Source organism: Raphanus sativus, chromosome 5 (genome assembly GCF_000801105.2).
Source record: "Raphanus sativus cultivar WK10039 chromosome 5, ASM80110v3, whole genome shotgun sequence".
NCBI classification, from domain to species: domain Eukaryota; kingdom Viridiplantae; phylum Streptophyta; class Magnoliopsida; order Brassicales; family Brassicaceae; genus Raphanus; species Raphanus sativus.
Genome location: NC_079515.1, coordinates 15,532,516 through 15,557,241, shown reverse-complemented (window position 1 = coordinate 15,557,241; position 24,726 = coordinate 15,532,516). Strand labels below are relative to the sequence as shown.

General features: G+C 33.3%; 1 non-coding gene across 1 annotated transcript; it reads left to right on the top strand.

Annotated features, from left to right (window-relative positions):
* The first annotated feature begins 8,297 nt into the window (after window positions 1-8,297).
* Window positions 8,298-8,404, top strand: LOC130495426 (small nucleolar RNA R71). The gene has a single exon (XR_008934695.1). It is a non-coding gene; the product is annotated as a small nucleolar RNA R71 (small nucleolar RNA).
* Window positions 8,405-24,726: the final 16,322 nt, after the last annotated feature.

The window sequence follows — 24,726 nt, the reverse complement described above, 5'->3', positions numbered from 1 at the left end:
ATTGTTGATGAAGAAGAGGATGAGGTGGTTATGAAAGACCAAGCGGAGGCTCTACATGAAGAATACGAAAGAGGCATTGCTGCTATAGAAGCAGAAGCTGATGATGATGAGCTCTGGTCAGGTGAAGCAAGGGGTAATTTCTTTTCAGAGGACTCTGACTCGAGATGGATGTTCACTGACAGACGTGAAGAAATGGAGGGGATAAAGAGAAAGGCGTGGATGGATTCAGCGGATGGAAACATCCAGAAATTCTCCACCATTGAGAAGGGTGAAACCAGTGAGAAGCGATACACAAGACGCAAGAAGAATGCTGTTATAATTGTGGAGGCTGCTGATGAAGAAGAGAAGACTTAGGAACCGAGTACCAGTAATGAGGTGGGAGGCGCGGTGGGCCCTAAACCACCACTTCCACCATGAGGACAATCTGCTGGAACTGTCGAGGTTTAGGCATTGACTCGACAGTTCGACGCCTCAAGGAGATCAACCGCATGTATCTCACGGACATCATATGCTTATCGGAAACAAAGCAGCAAAATGATTATATCAGAGACGTATGGGCTCAGTTAGGTTTTCTTTATTCTGAAATTGTACCACCAGTTGGTGTGGGTGGTGGTCTAGTAGTTTATTGGAAGCAGCATCTTCAATTATCTGTTATTAGTCAGTCTGTAAATTTGGTCGATTGTCAAGTTATTTGCAATGAAATCCCTTTCTATTTGTCTTTTGTGTATGGTCACCCAAATCCAGCGCTAAGACATCATACTTGGGAGAGACTAACTCGACTTGGACTGACTAGACGCAATCAACCTTGGTTTCTCTTAGGTGATTTCAATGAAATCAAAGGAAACCATGAGAAGATTGGAGGAAGCACAAGGCCGGTTTCAACTTTTCACAATTTCAATCAGATGATGCGAGATTGTGATCTGACAGATCGTCAAACAAACGGAAATCGTTTCTCTTGGGCTGGAAAAAGAGGAACACATGTAGTTCAATGCTGTCTCGATCGTACGATGGCAACATCTGAATGGTTTTCAGCTTTTCCTGCATCTCATACTGACTTCTTGGAAATAGGAGAGTCTGATCATCGTCCTTTAGTGACTTTTATCTTAACTGAACAGGAGATACCAAGAAGATGGTTTCGTTTTGATAGTCGTATGGTTCAGAAGGAAGGTTTTCAAGATACAATACGAAGAAGTTGGAGTGGAACAGGACAGGGACGACTCCTTAAGATTCCTATGACACAACGACTGCAACGATGCATACAACATATTTCAAGATGGAAGAGGAATAATAAAAATAATGCTGCAGAAAGGATTGGAATTTTAAGAGGCCAACTGGACAAAGCCACAGTCTCTAACATTTATGAGTTTACAAGACAAAACAGCCATAAGAGAGGAATTGAATCAAGCTTATATGGAAGAGGAGATTTATTGGAAACAGAAGAGCAGACTGACATGGTTAAGATCAGGAGATAGAAACACACGATATTTTCATGCAGTAACACGAGGTAAAAGGATTCGTAATACTATTACTTCAATACAAGATAGCAATGGAGTGATTGGCAAAGGTCAGAAGGAAATAGCCACGATTGCTGAGGATTATTTCAAGAATCTTTTTACTTCTACACACACTGATTCAAACCTATATCGTGAAGTCTTCAGAGGTTTTCAAACAAGGGTAACAAACATTATGAATCAGGACTTACTGCGTACAGTTACAGAGGATGAGGTTCGAACTGCAGTCTTTGATATCGGCTCTCATCGTGCTCCAGGTCCAGATGGCTTCTCTGCTATCTTCTATCAGCAATTTTGGGCAGATATTAAGACAGAAATTATGGAGGAAGTAACTAGTTTCTTTCAAGGTGAAGGATTGGATATGCTTCACAATCATACAAATCTTTGCTTGATCCCCAAAGTATATCCTCCGACAGGAATGTCAGAGTTCAGGCCAATTGCTTTTTGCAATGTGTCATACAAAATAATCTCAAAGATTTTGGTAACCGACTAAAACCTCATCTCTCAGGTATTATTACAGAAAACCAGTCTGCATTTATACCAGGGAAGTTCATTACTGACAATGTGGTAGTAGCACATGAGATCTTTCATAGTCTCAAAGCAAGGAAAAGGCAAGCAACCTCCTATATGGCAGTATAGACTGACATTACGAAAGCTTATGATAGACTTGAGTGGAAATTTTTGGAAGAAACAATGAGGCATATGGGTTTTGATGAACGTTGGATCAGGATGATTATGACCTGCATATCTTCGGTGAGCAATTCGGTTCTTATCAATGGGTCTCCGGAAGGTTTTATTAGGCCTGAAAGAGGGATCAGGCAAAGAGACCCTTTGAGTCCATATCTTTTTATATTATGTGCAGAGGTCCTTTCTCATCTGATGAATGAAGCAATGGCAAACAGATCTTTATTGGGTATAAAGGTTGCCAACCAAGCTCCTCCAGTGAATCATCTCTTGTTTGCTGATGATTCATTATTCTTCTCTCTGGCAAATAAAAAGGCAGCTCAGAAGCTTAAATCTATCTTCAAACGGTACGAGGAGGTATCTGGGCAATCAATCAATCTCAACAAATCATCAATATTGTTTGGTAGTAAAGTTCAGCTACACACCAAGACACTGATGAGAAATATATTGGGAATCCACAATGAGGGAGGTATAGGCAAATATTTGGGATTACCGGAGCAGTTCGGGAATAAGAAAAGTGAGATGTTTGCTTACATCATTAGAAAGTAAAGTCTGTTACTCAAAGCTGGAAACAGAGGCATCTATCTAAAGGGGGTAATGAGGTTTTACTCAAATCAATTGCGCTTGCTCTGCCTATATACTTGATGCTAGGACTTTTCAAGGGTCCCTATCAAATTATGTAGTATAAAAGATTGTCGAACCAATCCTAAGTGATTCTAATGCAAAGGGAATGCAAGTCTATGCTTAATCTAAGTGCAACCAATTGAGTGAAGTGAAGTGAACTAAAACTAGACTAGAAATGCAATAAAAGAGTGAACTTTCTTTCTCCATATGAAGCAAGTGGACTCATGGGGCTAGGCATTTGATCTTGGGTGATGTAGATCCAATCTAAAGGTGACAAGCTATCAATCAAGCACTTTCCTTATGCCTAGACACAATACTAAACAAGCTCTATCCCTAGATGAATGTTCATTTGCTAAAGCAACTCAAGCATCAAATCCCTTTGGTTGAATGTTACTAAAGCAATCATGGAGAACAAGTCTACTAGCAATCTTAACACCTTTAACAACAAATCTCTTTGGCAAAGTGCATTAAAAGCATTGAAGAGTTGGTTCAGACATTTCATCATACACCTTTCGGGCAGGAAATGTCTAAGGATCTATTTTAGTATGATCAAGACCAAAATAGCATTGAGAACCCTCAACAAGCAAGTAAAGAAGTAGATTTAACACTAAACACCCTAGATCTTTACTAATCACCCTTAATCACCTTAGCCCATGAATCCTAGATAGATCTACTCACTAATAGACATGATTAACCCAAAAACCAAAGATGATTCAAGGTTAAACATGCTAGTGAACAAGATAATCCAACAAACACAAAGAAAATAAGATGAAAAAGGATCAAAGATCCAAGCTTTCTTCAAGGTTTACAAATGTGTTTTTGAGAGAAAAAGAGTTCATTTCCCCAATTTGGGATTACAAGAGTATTTATATGGTCTTTAGAAACCTAATGGTACCAATAGAAAAGTCTAAAAAACCCCTTAAAAATCATAAAAACGACCAAGTGATAACACGCAGCGGGGTCTCCGTACCCGGGTCACAACCCCGCTCCAGCCGTTTTTCCTCCATTTCTGTGTAAACCCGAGCGGGTTCTTAACCCCGCTCCGTCACCCCGCTCTGGATACACAGCGGGGTCGTAACCCCGCTCCGTCACCCCGCTCCAGGCGTACTGTGTTCGAGTATTGATATGCCTCCAGTAGATTGATCATAACTCCTCCAATACAGCTCCAAATGACTTGAGACCACTTCCATTAGAAAGCTATCTCAATTTCCAATGTTCTCCCAGAAGATGGGCTTCAAACGATATCTTTAAGGTCTCCATCCATGTTCATCTTTCAACCTTTTATACCACAAATGCCTCCAAACACTTCCAAAAACTCCATAGCACACTCCAACACCTAATAAAGACTCATGTATGCAAAATGTAACCTAAAGATGACTAAATCCTCATATATATGATCAAAATGTACAAGAATGAATGGCTAAAACAATGTAAATATGCAAGATATCAACTCCCCCACACTAGTCCTTTACTTGTCCTCAAGTAAACTTTTCAAAAACTCAAGGAGGATAGATATAAAGATGGGAGCTTATAACCAAAAGAAACACTCATAGCACTCAACTTGACATCCTAAAGAAACATAGCAAATATCATGAGCACACTCTCTTATTATACTCTAGCTTCTCTAGGCCTATCAATACTCTTATGCCTCTACACAAGATGCAATACTCATCAACCAACAATTCCTCTTAACCAGCCCTCACATTGATTCACACACACACACACAAGGTGAATTCTCACAAATGGGCACATGATCTCAATCATTTGGCTAGGTGATCAAATGGTCTAATATGGATGAAAAAGAGGGTTCAATGCATCATTTTCAGGTGGCAATCACTCAAGAATCAAGGAGTTTGATCATTATGCAAAATTTATCTAAGACTAGGAGCAATTCATGCATACATGGATCCATCCTCATCATTCTACCCATTCCTAAGTGATTACAAATTCTACACCCCTTTCATTCATCTCATACCCCAAAATAACAAACACTCACATCACTCACCCAATGAACAACTCTCTTTTCTTATGACTTAACCACTAAGGACCTCTTATTCATTTTTCTAAGCTCTAACTCTTTTTATTTTCTCTTCCCCACTATCTTTTTGAATCCTTTTTTTTCTTTTTTTTTCTTTTCTTTTTCTTTTCTTTTTTTTTTCTTTTTTTATATATTTAGGGGGAAGGTCTCAAACAATACAAACTAGAGCTTTCTTTTCTTTCTATTCTAGGTCCTTAGGGCTTTTCTTTCTCATAACACTTTATTGCTCATCTTTCTCACACCCCAAACCCAAGACATTAATCTTTTAAGAAACATACACCCACTCACCATCCTAGAAGCTAGCTCAAATGATGATCCTATGCTAGCAAGAGATGAGAACAAATCCATGTCGCTCCCAATACTCTCAAGATTTTGCACATGACAAACTATCAAATGAGACCTCACTCATACAAATCAATGTAGGCTTCAAAGAATGGTAAGGGTTTTAGGGTAAGGGAGTGCCATTTGGGTTAACAAAGAGTGGTACAATGGAAAAGATAACCCAAATGTGTATGAGATCCATGATCAAGTATGCAAATGCCCATATGCAAGAGAGATTAAGTTCATTTAACTCAAGATTCAGGTTGGAGCTGGTTTCAAGAACAATGCCAATATCAAGCAAGCACATGCTTCAAGAAGAGTTTTCAAAGCTCGAAGCGTGCAAGGCTTTAAAGAGATGCCTAAGCTATTTGATATGTTTAACCAGGGTGTCAAATTCAGTGCAAACAAGTGTTCTTTACATGGCATTATCAACAGCTGCTCCTTATGCAAGTGAATGCAATCTATATGATCTAGACTCAATCCTAAGAATGCAAGTGATGCAACTACATGATTTTTTATGGAATTTTCAATTTTTTTTTTTAATTTTATGGTTTTTTTAATGCATATATGAATGTACAATGCAATGCATGAGACTCACAATCAACAAAACAAACATGATTAAATACTTGGTACCTCCCCCACACTTAAATCACACAGTCTCTGTGTGAATAAGAGAGAAGGAGATACCGAAAATATGATAAAAGCAGTGGTATGTACAAAGAAGGGTTGGAGTGATACCTCAAGTGGAGAATGAGGTGTGGTAATGGGTGTCTAGAGCTTGAGTTTGGAGCTGGCCTGAAACTGCTGTCACACTTATTGAAAACATAAAGAAATAAAGAAATGAAATAGCAAATTTATATACAAGGATAACCATGGGAATTCCTCCCAAGTGAGCTTGTTTTGAGTCACTAGCTTGACTACCTTTTCTCTTATACTAGTGAGAAGGAGGATCCTTCCCACCTTCAAGAGTGATGGTGAGGACCTGAGAGAGGAGCTCTTGGAGCTTGATGGGGTCGTTTTGAAGCTGAGGAGGGATGATGGCCCTTGCACTTGAGAATGGCTTGAACCTACCCTTGCACTTGATCTTGTACTCAATGGCTCCATCCTTGAGCTTTATTGGATGGAGAGTGAGAGTGTGAGGAGTCTTATCAAGAGGTGGAGGATGAGGTTCGTTCACTATCTTCTTCTTGTCATGAGTAGCTTTTGTGGCTCTACTCACCTCCTCCCTTTTAGCCCTTTCCAAGTGCTCAACACACAACTGTTTAGAGGACTCTCCAACAAGATCTTCTTTCTCAGGAACAGCCACCTTAGCTTGGGTCTTCTCAATGGATGGTTCTTCACAAGTGATTGTTCCACAATACCCAACATCCATTGGAGATTGGATTGGGTAAGAGACAGTCTTGTTCACATTAAGGAGTGTGACCTTCTTGTTTGGGAAATCAATACATGCTCCAACTGTTGTGAGAAATGGAGTGCCAAGGATCAAAGGAACTCTCTTCTCAGTTGCCATCTTCAGGACAGTGAGGTCTATAGGAATGGTGCATGCTCCAATCTTCAAAGGGTAATCCTTGATGATGCCAATAGGGGTTGTAGAAGATGAATCACCAAACATGAGAGAAGATGTGTTTGGCTCCATGCCTTCAATACCAAGACTTTTCACCATTTCCAATGAGATCACATTCACACTTGCACCAGAATCAACCAAAGCATCATTCATAGTGATCTTACCAAGGGAGCAAGACAATGTGAATTTCCCTTGAGATTCTAGTTTAGGGAGAGACTTTGGAGGGACTGGTGGATCAATCTTCAAAATGGAGATGTCCAAAAGCTCGGCCACTTCTGCTTGGTGGTCTAGAATGTCTTTGATGAGCATCATTTGAACATGAGCTTCACGCATACCAGAGATTTCTGGGAGCCTAACCCCAACATCACTAAGATCTTTCCTGAGCTTAGAGATAACCTTCTTCTGAGCTTTGGTGAGGACCCTTTGTGGAAATGGGAGTGGGACCTCATACGGTGGTGGCTCAATCTCAGTGTCGTCTTTCTTCACCTCTTTCAGCTTCTGGTCAGCTCTCCTCTCAACTGATTTCTCAGCACTAGGCTCAACTCTCAGCAGATTCATTGCTTCAACCTTCCTTTCAGCTTGTACATGAACCCTTTCTATAGCTTTATCCACCATCTGTGCTTCAGCTGTTGCTACAACCAATTGCTCAACTTTCCCAAGCTCAGTCCCAAACACTATCTTCTCAATCTCATCTACCTCTTTCTCATAATCACTCAGCTCAATCTTTGAAGAAATAGTAGAGATGATAACATTGCAAGACTCCTTGGGATTCTTTTCTGGTTTTCCTGGTAGAGTTCCTTGTTGGCGATTGGAGTTGGAACTCATAGAGGCAAACTGATTCTCCAAAGCTTTGAACTTGTTGTTGAGCTCATTGTAGCTCCCATCAATCTTTGAGTGGATGTTCTTCAACTCATAACCAATTTGCTTCTCACTTCTTGACTGAGCTTCAAGTAGTTGCTTGAACATTGATTCCACACTTGTGTCTTGAGCCTGATGTTGAGAAGAACTTCTTTGGGCTTGAGTAGACTGGTTTCCTTTGTTGGAGAAACCAGGAGGAGGGTTCTGCTGAGGTTGATGGCTTCCTTGCTGGTTGTTCCTAGGTTGGTAACCACCTGGTTGGTTGTTGGAATAAGGTCTTTGCTGGTAGTTGTTATACTGAAAGTTGGGCTCCTTCTTGTACCAAGTACCATTGTTGTTGATGAAGCATAACTCCTCTTGACCTTCTAACCCATCCACTTCATTCACCTTAGGAGGAACCTCTTGACTAGGATCACCAACAAAGCTAACCTGTTCCTTCTTGGATTGGTTTGAAAGAACCAAGTCCAACTTGTCTTGCAGAGACTTGATATCTCTCCTTGTCTGCTGGTCATCCCCTCTGTTGGCTCTATCATACTCCTCATTATAGACTGAATCACTCTTTGCCATGTTCTCCACCAGCTCCTCTGCATCCTGCTCAGTTCTGCCCAAGAAGAAACCATTACTAGCAGTGTCAAGCCTGTTTCTGCAAGATGGGAGAACTCCTCTGTAGAAAGTGCTAAGCAAACTCTCTTTGCTGAAACCATGATGAGGACACTGAGCTTGGTAGTCCTTGAATCTCTCCCATGCCTCATTAAAGCTCTCTAGATTCTTCTGCTGGAAACCAGAGATCTCATTCCTTATCTTAGTTGTCCTTGAGGTAGAGAAGAATTTCTCCAAGAAGGCTTCCTTACATCCCTCCCAAGTGGTGATAGTGTCACTTGGGACAGACCTCTCCCACTGATGTGCCTTGTCTCCCAAAGAGAAGGGAAACATCTTCAGCTTGAATGCATCTTCAGAGACACCATTTGTCTTGGACAAACTACAATACTGATCAAACTTGTACAAGTGATCAATAGGATCTTCAGCTGCCAGGCCATGAAACTTGTTGTGCTCAATGGTGTTGAGTAGCCCTGACTTGATCTCGAAGTTGTTGTTCTCCACAGGTGGTGCTCTGATTCCCAACCTATGACCATGAATGTGAGGGCGATCATAGGTTCCAATGGCGCGAGCTTGGCGCTGTGGGTGTTGTGGTCGAAGGTTGGCAGCTCCTTGACCATTTCCCTCTTGGGCAGCTCCCAAAGGGATCTCTCCATCTTGATTCTGGTTCTGATGGTGAGCCATATCAAAACCCAATCTGTTGAAATGAGCCTGTTGCTCCTCTTCTCTCCTTCTTCTTGTATTCTCTCTTTCCAAAGCCCGGATGTCTGGTACTAGAGGAGTGAGATTTGTAGTCCTTCTACTTCTCAAGTTCATACACCTGAAATGAAAAAGAAAGAAGAAGCAGAGCCAATATCGCAATAAAATAAAAATGACTTAGTCTCAAGCAAGTGACTAAATCCCAATGTCAAAATCACAATAGAACTTGGCAACGGCGCCAATTTGATGCTAGGACTTTTCAAGGGTCCCTATCAAATGATGTAGTATAAAAGATTGTCGAACCAATCCTAAGTGATTCTAATGCAAAGGGAATGCAAGTCTATGCTTAATCTAAGTGCAACCAATTGAGTGAAGTGAAGTGAACTAAAACTAGACTAGAAATGCAATAAAAGAGTGAACTTTCTTTCTCAATATGAAGCAAGTGGACTCATGGGGCTAGGCATTTGATCTTGGGTGATGTAGATCCAATCTAAAGGTGACAAGCTATCAATCAAGCACTTTCCTTATGCCTAGACACAATACTAAACAAGCTCTATCCCTAGATGAATGTTCATTTGCTAAAGCAACTCAAGCATCAAATCCCTTTGGTTGAATGTTACTAAAGCAATCATGGAGAACAAGTCTACTAGCAATCTTAACACCTTTAACAACAAATCTCTTTGGCAAAGTGCATTAAAAGCATTGAAGAGTTGGTTCAGACATTTCATCATACACCTTTCGGGCAGGAAATTTCTAAGGATCTATTTTAGTATGATCAAGACCAAAATAGCATTGAGAACCCTCAACAAGCAAGTAAAGAAGTAGATTTAACACTAAACACCCTAGATCTTTACTAATCACCCTTAATCACCTTAGCCCATGAATCCTAGATAGATCTACTCACTAATAGACATGATTAACCCAAAAACCAAAGATGATTCAAGGTTAAACATGCTAGTGAACAAGATAATCCAACAAACACAAAGAAAATAAGATGAAAAAGGATCAAAGATCCAAGCTTTCTTCAAGGTTTACAAATGTGTTTTTGAGAGAAAAAGAGTTCATTTCCCCAATTTGGGATTACAAGAGTATTTATATGGTCTTTAGAAACCTAATGGTACCAATAGAAAAGTCTAAAAAACCCCTTAAAAATCATAAAAACGACCAAGTGATAACACGCAGCGGGGTCTCCGTACCCGGGTCACAACCCCGCTCCAGCCGTTTTTCCTCCATTTCTGTGTAAACCCGAGCGGGTTCTTAACCCCGCTCCGTCACCCCGCTCTGGATACACAGCGGGGTCGTAACCCCGCTCCGTCACCCCGCTCCAGGCGTACTGTGTTCGAGTATTGATATGCCTCCAGTAGATTGATCATAACTCCTCCAATACAGCTCCAAATGACTTGAGACCACTTCCATTAGAAAGCTATCTCAATTTCCAATGTTCTCCCAAAAGATGGGCTTCAAACGATATCTTTAAGGTCTCCATCCATGTTCATCTTTCAACCTTTTACACCACAAATGCCTCCAAACACTTCCAAAAACTCCATAGCACACTCCAACACCTAATAAAGACTCATGTATTGCAAAATGTAACCTAAAGATGACTAAATCCTCATATATATGATCAAAATGTACAAGAATGAATGGCTAAAACAATGTAAATATGCAAGATATCAATACTCTATGAATGTATTTAAGCTACCTAAAGAGATTTGTGAAGAGATCAATAGTTTATTGTCCAAGTTCTGGTGGGGCAAAGAGGACGGTAAAGGTACGCATTGGTACGCATGGAACAGAGTATGTGTGCCTAAAAGAGAAGGCGGCTTGGGTTTTAGGGATTTCCAAGCTTTCAATCAGGCTTTACTTGGCAAGCAAGTTTGGAGAATTTTGCAAAACCCTTCATCTTATGGCAAGAGTTCTGAAGGCAAGGTACTTCCCAGACTGCTCCATTCTTGAAGCAGTTCAAAAGAAAAAGGCCTCTTACACTTGGAAGTCAATCTTGTATGGGAAGGAGCTCATTGTACAAGGCATGAAATTCGTCATTGGAAATGGGACTTATGCTAATATGTGGACTGATCCTTGGATCCCGGATCATCCTCCAAGACCCCCACGAGCTCTGGCAACAGCTGTAGTTTTTGATTGTAAAGTCAAAGATTATTTCAGAGAGGGTAGAAATGAATGGAATGAAAGGAAGTTAAGGGAAGACGTCGTTGCTGAAGATGTTGATCGAATTTTACGATTAAAACTCAGTCCACAAGCACATAATGATCTATTGGGTTGGCACTATAATGAGGATGGATTGTATACAGTTAAATCTGGGTATTGGGTTGCTTCTCACTTACCACAGCAGACACAAGTACAACCTACGTATGGAGATGCTGCTCTGAAACATAGATTATGGAAGACAAAAACTCCTCCCAAGATAAAGCTCCTTGTGTGGAACCTACTATCAAAGAGTCTAGCTACCGGAGACAATTTGCGAAGAAGACATGTCATTCAACAAGCTCAATGTCAAAGATGTGGTCTTGAGGACGAAACAGACCTTCGTCTGTTCTTTACTTGCCCGTATGCTCAGTGCGTCTGGAGGGGCTCAGGTATTTCAAATCTGATAATTACAAGTACTGCAACTACTTTACAGGAAAAAATAGAAGCTTGTCTCCAAGTCTCTACCTCAATATGACTTGCTCATTTCCAAGACTTACCTTGGTGGATATTATGGCATCTATGGAAGAGTAGAAATCGTATGATTTTCCAACAAAAAACAACTCATTGACAAAACGTCATTAAGTATGCAAAACTGGATGCAAAAGAGTGGAAGGATGCGACGAAGATAAATGAAGAGACTCTGACCGGGTGTAGCAATACATCATCAGCAAAGCAACACAAATGGAAGAGACCGGATGTAGGTTGGCTAAAATGCAATGTAGATGGTTCATTTGTGAATAATAATGAAGCAGGTTATGCGGAATGGGTTGTGCGAGATGATAATGGAGTATTCAGAGGTGCAGTTCAGGGAAAAGGAAATCGGGTGGGCTCACCATTAGAGTGCGAATTACAGGCAATACTAATGGCTATTCAAGATTGTTGGGTTAAAGGATATAGAAGAATCGTTATTGAAGGAGATAGCCAAAAAACAATTCAGCTACTCAATGGTCATCGCAAACATTTTGAACTCTACAATTGGGTACGCGAGATCAAATGGTGGGAGAGAAGATTTGAAGATATTCAATACCAATGAATTGGACGAGAAGCAAATCAAGTTGCTGATAAGTTAGCAACTCAAAGATTTTCAAATCATGTTTTATTCTGTTCTCATTCTTATGTTCCATGTATAATTACTAATCTTCTCCATGAAGATTATATCAACTCCTCCCATTATTAATGAAAATCAGACGTTATAAAAAAAAGAAAACCAGAGAGAAAAGGAAAGAAGTGGAGGACTTATGGTGAAGGAGAAAGGCAGCTAACGTTAATATTGTCTCTTTAATCCTTTGTAAAAGAGATCATAATAATAACAAAGCTTGAATTATAAACTAACAGTTACTATGAAGTTAGAGTATTATTATTCCATCTGTTTATGATAAATGTTGTTTTAATTTGATATTATTTTTCATTTCGAAATATTTTTTATGTAATCTCATTGTTTTAAATAGTTATAGTTTTAACATTTTACAAGATTATGATCCCTCCTTTCAAAGTATATATTTGATTTTTAGATAAAATATGTTAATTGGTATTAAATACTTTTGAATTTTGATCTAAATATTTATATTATAAAAATAATATATGTGCCCTTAATTTGATTTATTGTTTGTATAAATGACTCGAATCCGTGATTGAACAGGTAACATGGTGAGCCATATATTATCCGGTTTAAATTTAATAAAAATTCATAATTAAAAATTGATAAACTCCGGTAAAATTTTAAACGCCCGTAATTAATTTGTGATCGGACACTTGTTGACCGAATAAAAGATCCAGAAAGTATCTGATAAATATAAAATCTATAAACTAACATACAAAATTTTATTAACATGTGTGAAGAAAAAACATCATTATTATTATTATTATTTTTTATTTTTTTTTTTTAACGTCGAAAGGCCATTCTATTACTCAAACTTGAGGTGGTCTGGGTAACCAGACCGGAATAGAACAACCAACAAACAATAACTCCCTATGGAAGGATCTAGCAGTCTTAGCTAAGAAATCAGAAATCTTGTTACGCGCTCGTGGAACATGAATTATCTGAAAATCTGGGAAGCATATAATCAGCGTCTCTATCCTCTCCAGTTCCGTTGCAAAGCTCGGCCACGCAGTAGGATTCTCTATCATGGTGATCAGCTCCTTACAGTCCGTTCCAAACTTCTGACACGAAGAGTGTTGAAGCATGTTTTCCATTGCCCATCTCAGTGCCTCCACTTCTGAGTGCAAGGATGATTCGCGACGACTCAAGTTACGCATCCCCATTAGTTGAGTGTTTCCAGCATTATCCATCCATGCCCATCCACATCCTGAGTATGGTGCAGATGACGTCCAAGATCCATCCAGCAAGCAAATATTGCCCAAACTTATTGTTTGGGACTCTTCTCGATTTACTTCGTGTATCGCTGTAGGAATACTTTCATTCGCTTTAAACCAGGCTTAACATTCACTTTCTGCATACCTAACAAGTTCCAGAGGATCCCTGTCTATTCCTCGAAAGAGTTTATCATTTCGAGCCTTCCATATGTACCAGATAATCCAAGGATAAGGATCCCTGTCTTGTTCCGGTTCCATTATATCATTCTTCCTCCAGAATAGGTAATCCATATTCGTGTAAACACTTGGCATTGTAAATCTTCCTGGACATGTCGGGGTTGTCGATAATACCCAAGCTTGTAGTGCCGGTGGACATTCAAAAATGGCATGTGTTATTGATTCTTCCGGATCTCCACATCTCGAGCAGAAGTTATCACAGCGCATGTTTCTTCTCACTAAATTTCGTGTTACTGCTATATGACCAGTCAACAATTGCCAAATAAGATGACATATCTTTGTGGGAGCCTTAATCTTCCAGGCGTGAGCTTGCAGTTTTATGATAGTGGGCTCCAATACTTCCTTTTCAGCTTCTGATTTAAGTAAGTTCTGTGCTACCCAGTATCCAGACTTAACTGTGTATTGCCCGTTTCTTGTATAATTCCAGCAAAACATCATCTATCTTTAAATCAGAAACATTACAACTTCTTCTAAGTAGAATTTAAAGGTGGACCTCATATATCTATCTTATTAAAACAGAAACATTCTGTTGGACCTAACATTTATTTTGTAAATTTTTAAATTAAATACACCTTTATACTTTATAGTTAAACCTACATTTAAATCACTAATGTTTCTTTCTTTATACTACTATCCATGTTTCCAAACAATATACTTATTTCTTTATACTACTATCAATGTTTCCAAACAATATATTTTTTATACTACTATTAATGTTTCCAAACAATACAATAATTAATCTTATTAATTTTATATCTATCATTTTCTCTTTAAAATTTTGTAGAAATGTCATAATTTCATAAATTGCAAAATAATGAACTTTAAAATTTGGATTATAAGATTACAAATTATGAAACTATTACAATTTAAATCTAATTAGATTATATATCGGTCATCCATCAGTTCAATCGGTTAGTCTCAGGTTTTACTGATTTTTTTTTAATATGAATATTTTAGAAACCTAAATTGAATTGTCAGATCTCCGGATTAACCGGTATAATCACAATCAGGTTGAATTTAAAAACACTGATTTACATGCAAAAATATTTTAAATACACACTCTTTAAAAATTACCAAAATATTTGTTAAGTTATTAGTGAAATTTTTCATCGTAAAATATTCCGCGCTTCCAAAGCGCGGATCAAAGTCTAGTTATTATTAAAATTAGTGTAGTACAGTGAAACATATAGCACCGTCGACCAATATGGAGTCTTTAATAACATATACACGTTTTATTAACATATGAAGACATTAATTTTATTTTTTAATTATAGTATAAGAGAGTGTTAGTGGGACTTAGATTTTTATAAATTTTGTTGATTTTAAAAATAGAAAGATTTGTTAAATTTAGAAAGAGCTGTAGAGAATTTTGTTTATTGTAGAAATCTATGAAAATAAATAATGTAATGATTTTAAGAATTTAAGGAAATATATAGTATTCTCAAAATCTTGTTTTGTGAGTTAAAATGTTAAAAATTCAACTCTCAATAACACTTATTTTAATATATTTGTAAATTGATTAAAATTTAATATTTTTGAATAACAAATAATTTTGTAAAGAATTATAGAATCATCAAACCAATAACACTTATAAGGCCTGGATATCCGGATCTTCGGATCGGGTTCAGGTCGGGTCATGTCGGGTCCGAATCCTTCTGGTCCTGAAAATTTAAACCCATATAGGTACCTGTGATTTTACGGGTCGGTTCCGGATCGGGTTTTGTCGGGTCCGGGTCGGTTCAGATCAATCATTTCAATACCTGTAATTTTTTCAGATCCATATCAGGTCCAGATCGGGTTCGGATATTTAGAATCTGAAAAATACACGACATACCTAAACTCACTCAAATTTAATTAATATTTGTCATATATATCTAAATATCTTCAAAATAACTTAAATTAAACTATTAATAATTAATATCAAAAAATTTTAAACTCTAAATTTTATATTTTAAAGCTTCATGTTACTTAAATATGTTACAAAATAATAATAAATATTGTTAACAAAAGATATTTCAACTAAAAAAAAATAATATATATAAAACAGAACACAAAAAATCATAATTTTGAATATACATGTTTTTAAGTCGGGTCAAATCGGCTCTTGTCGGGTCGGATCTATTCGGGTCGGTTCTTTTCGGGTCCAGGTATATTCGGGTCGGTTCTCTTTGGGTCCGGGTCTATTCGGGTAAAAGTAGATCCAAAAGGTACTTGTAAACTTTCGGTTCGGGTCCGGATCAGGTATTTTCGGACCGGTTCCGGGTCGGATCTTCGGGTCCAGGTTAAAATGCCCAGGCCTAACACTTATAACTAATGAGAATGTAAGAATCTATAAACCAATAATATTATATTTGAAAATTCTAAGAATCATTATAAAAGCAATTCCCACTTACACCCTCCTAAACTATCAGATCGGCTAAACACCTAATCAACCAATATACAGTGAAACCTCTATAAATTAATAATGTTGGGACTACACCAAAACTATAATTTTTTATTAATTTATAGAAATTATTAATTTATCGAGATATTAATTAAACCAAAAATCAATTTGAGACTATGATATTATATTAATTTATAGAGATATTAATTTATAGATTATTAATTTATAGAGGTTATACTGTAAATACCATAAAGTGACATAGAAAATATTAATTAATGTATTGCTATATACAAACTATATTCGGGATAAATTATGGTGTATCAAAGTTTTACCAAAACAAATGTTAATTTTAAAAATGCTATCATTGATAATAAATTCATTTATCACTTACCATAAAATAATAATTTCATTTAATCACTTACCATAAATAATAAGGCGATATTATAGGGTGATTTTGTTATATATATTAATGTGTTAGACTAAAGAATAATGTAATTGGCATATTAATAGTATTGATTTATACAGATATTCAAACAGTTATCAAACTTATGGAAGAAATTATAACATGATACTTATAATGAACGAATGGATACTTTCTTAAAGTTTACTAACAAATGAGATGTTCAAATTATTTGTTTTCTTGTGTGCTCAAATAATCTATAAAACTAACTAGATCTTGACCCGCCCAACCGAGCGGGTATTTAATTTATGTTTTTAGTTTTTTATTTATAAATGATATATTTGTAATATATAAACATAAATTTACATTGAAAATTAACATTTTTAGTTATAATAAAAATTAAAAATTTAAAAAATATTTTGATATAAATTTTAAATTCCTAATTAAAATAGTATAGAGATGGGTCATATTTTTTTCCAATTCCAAAATTTTAGCATTCTTAATAACAAATAAAATAATTTATAAATACATAAAATATATAAACATATTTGAAATTAAAATAAATTTGTTAAAAAAAAATCTTACGCCACTGTTGTTTATTTCTATAGTTTGACCCGTGACCGTATAAATATTTGCTTTCACTTCAATTTTTTTCTTTGTTCTAATGATAATATCTATATATATGTGTGTAAATTAATATGTATTACATAATTGTTAGTATAGCATTTTAATACAAAATTTTTATTTATTACTTTAAATAATTATATTATGTGATTTTAATCGTCTATTATATCATAGTGTATCATATAAAAATCTAATATTTATAACTAACTGGACTTATATTATAAAAGTGAATAAAATATTTTATTTTTTATTTATATGATATATAATTTGAATTTGATGTGTGATTTTTATTTTATTATTTTTATCAATAAATATTGAAAAATATTAAATGTTAACAAAAAATCTATAAATAAATTTATTTTGGTTAAGATTCATTCTATTAAAGAAATCTATTGTTTAAATTAGGAAAAGACATTAAATACTTAAATATATCATTTAAATAAGGAAAAGACAAAATTCTCTACTATCTTTGTTACCAAACTAAATTTAATTTTTTTAAAGACTCCTATCTCTATTACCAAACAAAAACTTAAAGTACTTCTACTTTAATAAGATATATATATATTAATTACTAATTATGATTCACGATGAAAAATCGACCTTATAACAAACACGACCAAGAAGTAAAGATCTCTAAAGTTGACATACTTCATAGGGATTCAACTATATTTGGCAAATGCTAATGACTTAGCAAATTGATTACGTGCCAGAATTTCTTAATCTCTAAGTCATTATAATTGACAGCTTGAGCGGAATTATTTTGGGTAATTTGTTTGTACTTAGATATGTTTGTTTGTACTTAATATATGTTTATTTATTCTAAATATGTACTTATGGAAATATATATCTTAGATCTTGAGGATTCCACATCATCATTCGGTATGTCGTGTATCTAGTAGTGGGTTGTTAAAAAAATCTAAAGAGAAACTTATATGGAATTGGCAACTTAATTTAGTTGTATACCACATTTAACGAAGTGGTATACGTTGGTTGGAACTGAAGAGAACATGATCATTTATAGTACAAGTTAAAACTAAATGAAATAGTTCCACACTTCCACTAGTTAATAACAAACAATAAGCACATCACTAATCCCAAAGTAAATAAGAATAGTTTTGTGTAAAGAGTTTTTTGGTTTTTGGCAAATGCATTGAGAGGGAAAAGTAACAGATACTACTATTAATTAATTGTTGGTTAGGACATTTGTTCAGGGATTTGCTTAGATTTGGTCTTTAGAGGTCTTATATCGCTCAGATTAACATAATGTAAAATTCAAAAGCAAGTGTCTCTACAAGGACACATGTAGTCTTGAAATGAGGAGAGGAAACAGGAACAAAAAGGGTATAGCAAAGTCTTACATTATTCAACTCATATTGATCATAGTAATTAGCTCAAGTGTATGATGAAAAGATGCGTATAGTAACTATTGATCAGTGATCGAATTTGTTTATTTTACTGGAAGACTGCACATATCAAAAACCAATAGAAAAAAACTTCAGAAAAAAATTGTTACAAAAAAATCAAACAATATACTCATTTTTAATAAGTTGGTTTATTTAGTTACATATATTTTTTTTTGACCATTTACAAATATATTTATCGGATTCTAAAACTAAGATATTGTCAAAAATACACGACTTTTAAGAATCATCATGTGATGTTACTATGATCTAGAAACATGACTATATAAAGCTAAATATAGTTACGTTTAATTTGTTAGAAACTTTATGTGATGTTACCATTCTAAAACTTCAGTTACGTTTAATTTTGTAAGAAACTTGATTGATTTTTCCCAATTGCCTGAATACAGTTACGTTTCTTTCTCACTTACAATCGGTTCGTGCTTTAGCTCTATTATCAAAAATATGTTAGAAGCTCCCGAAAAATCAAACACTAATCTGTTGTTTATGACACTAACAAGTGATTCAAACACTAAATATATCTACTCGGCCGTGTCAAGCAGAGTTCCGACAAGCAGACTTATAAAATTATTCCATAATGCATAAACCAATAATTTTTCTTAGGGGGTAGTGACCAATAATTAGCCGGGCAATGTTTATAAAAAGAATGTGGCATAAGTTTAAGGTTATTTAGTCGTTTGGCAAGGAGCTCCATCATGGAATGGAAACATAAGAAAAAAGGTAAAACAAATACGTTTTTCTCCTTATATTAAAATCGTATGATTACTTTGTCGTCTAACTAGACGCACATAAGTATAGAATAGTAATCTAGAGTTAAGAGTGCATGTGAAACAAATATAATTTAGTTGACGAGAACATGTTTCGGTGGCCTTTTAACATCTCAAAACAACAAATGAATTAACATTACATAATTAGACAAAACAAACAAACAAACATTGTATTAATTTCTATTTGTAGAGCGCTTAACTTTCATCATAATACAAAAAGTTAGGCAAGAAGACTTGCCGCACTCTAGACTTGTTGGACTTTGGCAGATCATGTTTACAACCACAACTTTTAACATTATAGGCAAAATGACTTTCTTCTAATTATACAAACCTAATATCCCTTTGTAGAATGAGAAATACTTGGGTTCACCCCTAGAATGAACCTTTAGGTTCACCCAAACAATATGATTTCGTTATTTCATATTTAGTATCTTTTTAAAAAGGAAACAAAATATTGTCAAGTTTTATTATGTTTTTAAAATAAAAAATAAATAGTAATCGCAAAAAGAAATTTATATTTAAAATACCGTCAGCAAAACACTAAATCATAAACCTTAAATCAATGATAAACCCTTGGATAAATTCTAAATCTTTGGACTTTTTTTAAAACATATTTTTAACACAATCAGCAAAACACTAAACCCTAAACCCTAAATACTAAACCCTAAACCCTTGGATAAATCATAAACCCTTGGGTAAATCATAAATACTAAATCCTAAACCCTTGGATAAACCTAAACCCTAAACCCTAAATCCTTGGGTAAACCCTTGGATAAATCATAAATACTAAACCCTAAACCCTTGGGTTTATAATTTACCCAAGGGTTTAGGGTTTATCCAAAGGTTTAAGGTTTAAGATTTAGGGTTTAGGGTTTAGTGTTTGGCTGACGGTATTAAAAATATATTTTTCTAAAACGTATTTTTGTTTGCAATTAATATTAATTTTTATTAAGTTTTATTTTTTAGTTTAAAAATATTAATATAATTTGACAATATTTTATTTCCTTTTTAGAAGATACTGAATATGTAATAACGAAATCTTATTGGTTAGGTGAACTTTAGGTTCACTCTAGGGGTGAACCTAAAGGTTCACTCTAGGGGTGAACCTAAAGGTTCACTCTAGGGGTGAACCCAAGAATTTCTCTTGTAAAATCCACAAATCATCATTTCTTTTCTAAATCCAGTTCACTATTATATTTAACAATTTCCATATAACCAATATGTCGATCTGATTCTTAACTTTCATTATTTTGAAAATGGATTTTTTTTCTTTCAAATTCCCAATGTTTTCAGCATATCATATGCGCATTTTCTAACTAATATCTTCCACATTAATTGAGATATGGTGATTAATTTAGTTTACCGCAATTTTGACATAATTCGGGTCCTTATTGAAGTTTTAGTTTTTGATAATCAAGATAATTTAAACCATGTCGTATATATCTATCAAAGACGAAAAACTCTATAGTATGATTCTCTTAAATGACATTGCATTATAGACCTTTGGTGATCTTTACCCTTGATATTTTTCTAGTCAAGTGAATGACCTTTGGTGATTTTTGTTTTACATGTGAAAGTTGATTTGTGGTGACTTTTATTTGTAGAATAATTTTTATAAAGAAAAAATCACAACGTTTTACGAATGTAATTGTCACAATAGCTTTATCTCAAACCGAAATATAGACTACTTCATAAGCTAACCTCTAAGCTATCATATGCTGGTTGATTAGCATTTAGCACAACATATCTGATGTAATCAATTGGTACTAGAATAGAATCATGTTGACTCTTTTACCTATTAGGATGATCGTTGGATGGATCCAGCAACCTTAGGAGTTAGGAGAGTAATAATATAATAAAAATCTGATTATCTATTCAGTGGAAGGGCCCAAACCTTTGGCCCAATAAAGAGCTCAACATTTTGTCGTTCCATTATTAGCGAAGTCACGTGCACGTCGTTTTTGGCCCAGAAATGATGCCCTTTTCTTATTAATCTAGAGACAATAATAATAAACTAGATTCGAACCCGCCCATTCGGACGGGATTTTATTCATAAAACTTAAATTATCAGTAAAATAAATATATTTAATGTTATTTTTAATCAATATTTGATGTATTGTAATTTTTGAATAAGTTTTATAATTTGGTTGATTTGTTTAATATGCTCTCAAAAGTCACATTTTATATAATTGTTTTACATGTTTAGAAAGTTTGAAGTAATTTTTACAGTTATATTAAAAATCCTGAAGTAATATGAAATATAGTTGGTATTTATTAAATATTTTAAATAAAATGTACATGCATTTTCTTGTGAAATTCATTTTTATTTGCAACCCATTATTAAGTAATAAATTAAGTTAATATTAGAAGTGATACGAATGTTTTTCATTTGCCAAACAATTACCCACTCCGCAAAACCAATTGTATAATGGGAAAAATCAAATATATGATTTAGTTAGATTTCATTAGGTAGATTATATATTTAAAAGAAATATCACACATTAATAGATGTTAGGTACAATATAATATTCTGTTTTACTAAAATAAATGAATAGGTTTAAATTTAAATGACAACTTTTACACGGTCGATAAAAAATAGGATTCTAAATTAATAGATTAGATAAATAATATTCTTTTCATTCCAAAATCCACGTTTTAAAAAAGTTACATCAAATTTTTTTTTTTCATTTTTAATATATTATTTAATGATAAATTATGGAAAATTCCATAACGCTTTTTAATTTATTTTTACCAAAACAACTCCCACGTAGAAAATGATAAAAGAAATGTCATTCAAAATAAATATTCACTTATATCTTATTTAGATTTAAAGTTTAAAGTTAAGAAGTAAGATATTGGAGTGATTTAAAATTCGAAAAACTAAAATTATAAAAAATAGCTGCAGAAAGATTTTTTTTTTGAATAAATAGTTCCAAAAGATAATTATAAAATTGAATTAAAAACATATAGTTAAAACTATAATTTTTTGTTTTAATTATTTATTTTATTTTTAATTATTTATATATATTTATAAAGTAAAGAGTGAGATGGTTTTCTGCTTCTTTAATAAAATTTATTTGGTCATTTTTCGGACTTTTTAGTGACAAAAATGTAAAATAATATATTTGAGATCATTATCCTAAATTATAAACTTCAAAAATACCTAACTGTATTTTTATAAATTGTATTAGTTAAAAATATAAAAAATAATTAAATAAAAAGAGTAATGCATCTAGTATAGTTTGGGAAAAAAAACGATTACCTTTTTCAGAATATATTTTCTTTTTTGGGAAATTGGGCTTAATAACACAAAAAATCATAATTCATTATCTAACTAAATATCCCATCCTCTCTCTTTTTTTCTCTTCCTATCTCTCTCTTCTGACTCTCTCTAAATCTAACTAGGGGTTCATCCGTGTTACGCGCAGAGATATTTTGATTTTCTAATGGTAATATTACCATAAATGTTTAATGTAATATTTATATTTTTATATTTTATATCTAATTATTATTTATTTTACTATATATTTTTCAGATAAATGTTTGGTGTACTTTTTCTATTTTTATATCATATATATACTTATTATTTACTTTTTCTTATATTGTATATTTACTTATCTAATATTATGATAAATGTTTAGTGTAATATTTTTATTTCTTATATTGTATATTTATTATTGTTTATTTTACTATACATTTTTCATATAGATGTTTAATTTAGTTTTTCCATTTTGATATTGTATATTTACTTATTGTATATTTATTTTCTTTTAACAGGAGGTTCGAAGGCGCACGTGATGGCACCTACGCCGCGCTTAACTCAACCGACTAATCCCCCTGCCCCGGAACCAGCCTGCACTAATACCCATTACCCAAGGGACGCGATGGCACCTACGCCGCGCTTAACGCAACTTGGAAAGGGCATAAAGCATTTTGTGGCCACAGGGGATATTCGAACCCGGGTCTTTATTAACATTGTAACTGCCTCAAGACCACTAGCTCACCATCCATGGTTATTTTATTTTGTATATTTACTTATTCTAAATTTATTGATTTATATCAAATGATAATATTACAATATATGATTAATGTAAGATTTTTATTTCATATATACGTATTATTGATTGTTTTTAATATTATATATTTACTTATCTAATATTACGATAATTTTTAATGTATTATTTTTTCTTATATTGTATATTTACTTATTATTTATTTTATTATTTTATATATATTTAATTTAGTTTTTTTCATTTTTATATTGTATGTTTACTTATTTTTATTTTTTCTTATTTTGTATATTTACTTATTCTAAATATTTTTCTCTTATAAAAAAATTATAATATTATTATATATGTTTAATGTAATAGTTATATTTTTATATTGGATATTTATTTATTATTATTATTTTCCTATATTGTATGTCTACTTATGAAAGTATTTGGAAGCAATAAAAATTTAAAAATATATATTTTCATATAGATGTTTAATGTAGTTTTTAATTTGTGTATTGTGTATTTACTTATTATTTATTTGTCTTATATTCTATATTTAATTATTCTAATTTTTGCTTTTATATCAAATGGTAGTATTGTGATAGATGTATATTGTAATATTTTTATTTCTTATATTGTATATTTATTTATTATTTATTTTACGAAAACAATTTCAGATAGATATTTAATGTAGTGTTTCTATTTCTTATAGTGTATATTTATTTATTATTAATTTTAATATTATGATAGATGTTTAATATGATGTTTTTATTTCTTATATTATATATTTGTAATTACTAATTTCACTATACATTTTCTTAGATAGATGTTTAATTTAGTTTTTCAATTTCTGATGTTGTTTATATACTTATTGTTTATTTTTCATATATTGTATATTTACTTATTCTATTTTCTACTCTTATAGTATGTTAGATGTTTAATATGATATTTCTATTTTATATTGTATATTTAGTTATTATCAATTTTATTATAAATTTATCAGATAGATGTTCTTATATTGTATAATTCTTTGTTATTTTTTTATATTGATATTTGTTTTTGTAACAATGCGTATGGCTTCTTCTGGAAGAAATATTTTTTCTGTTGATGTGGACACTATCTGGAACCTCAAATAATTATATATTTATTTATTTATTAAACTTTATATTTAATGTTTCTAATTATTTTGCTCTATATATTGCAATATTACGATAGATGTTTAATGTCATATTTTTATTTTTATATTGTATATTTATTTATTTTATTACATATTTTTTAGATAGATATTTAATGTAATATTTTTTATATGATATATTTACTTATTATCTATTTTTCTTATATTGTATATTTATTTATTATATATTTCTATATATATGTTTAATGTAATATTTCTATCTCTTATATTATATTTTTATTTATTGTTTATTTTTCTTCTATTCTATACTTACTTAGACCAAAGTTTGCGTCTTTCAATCGATGAGGTAA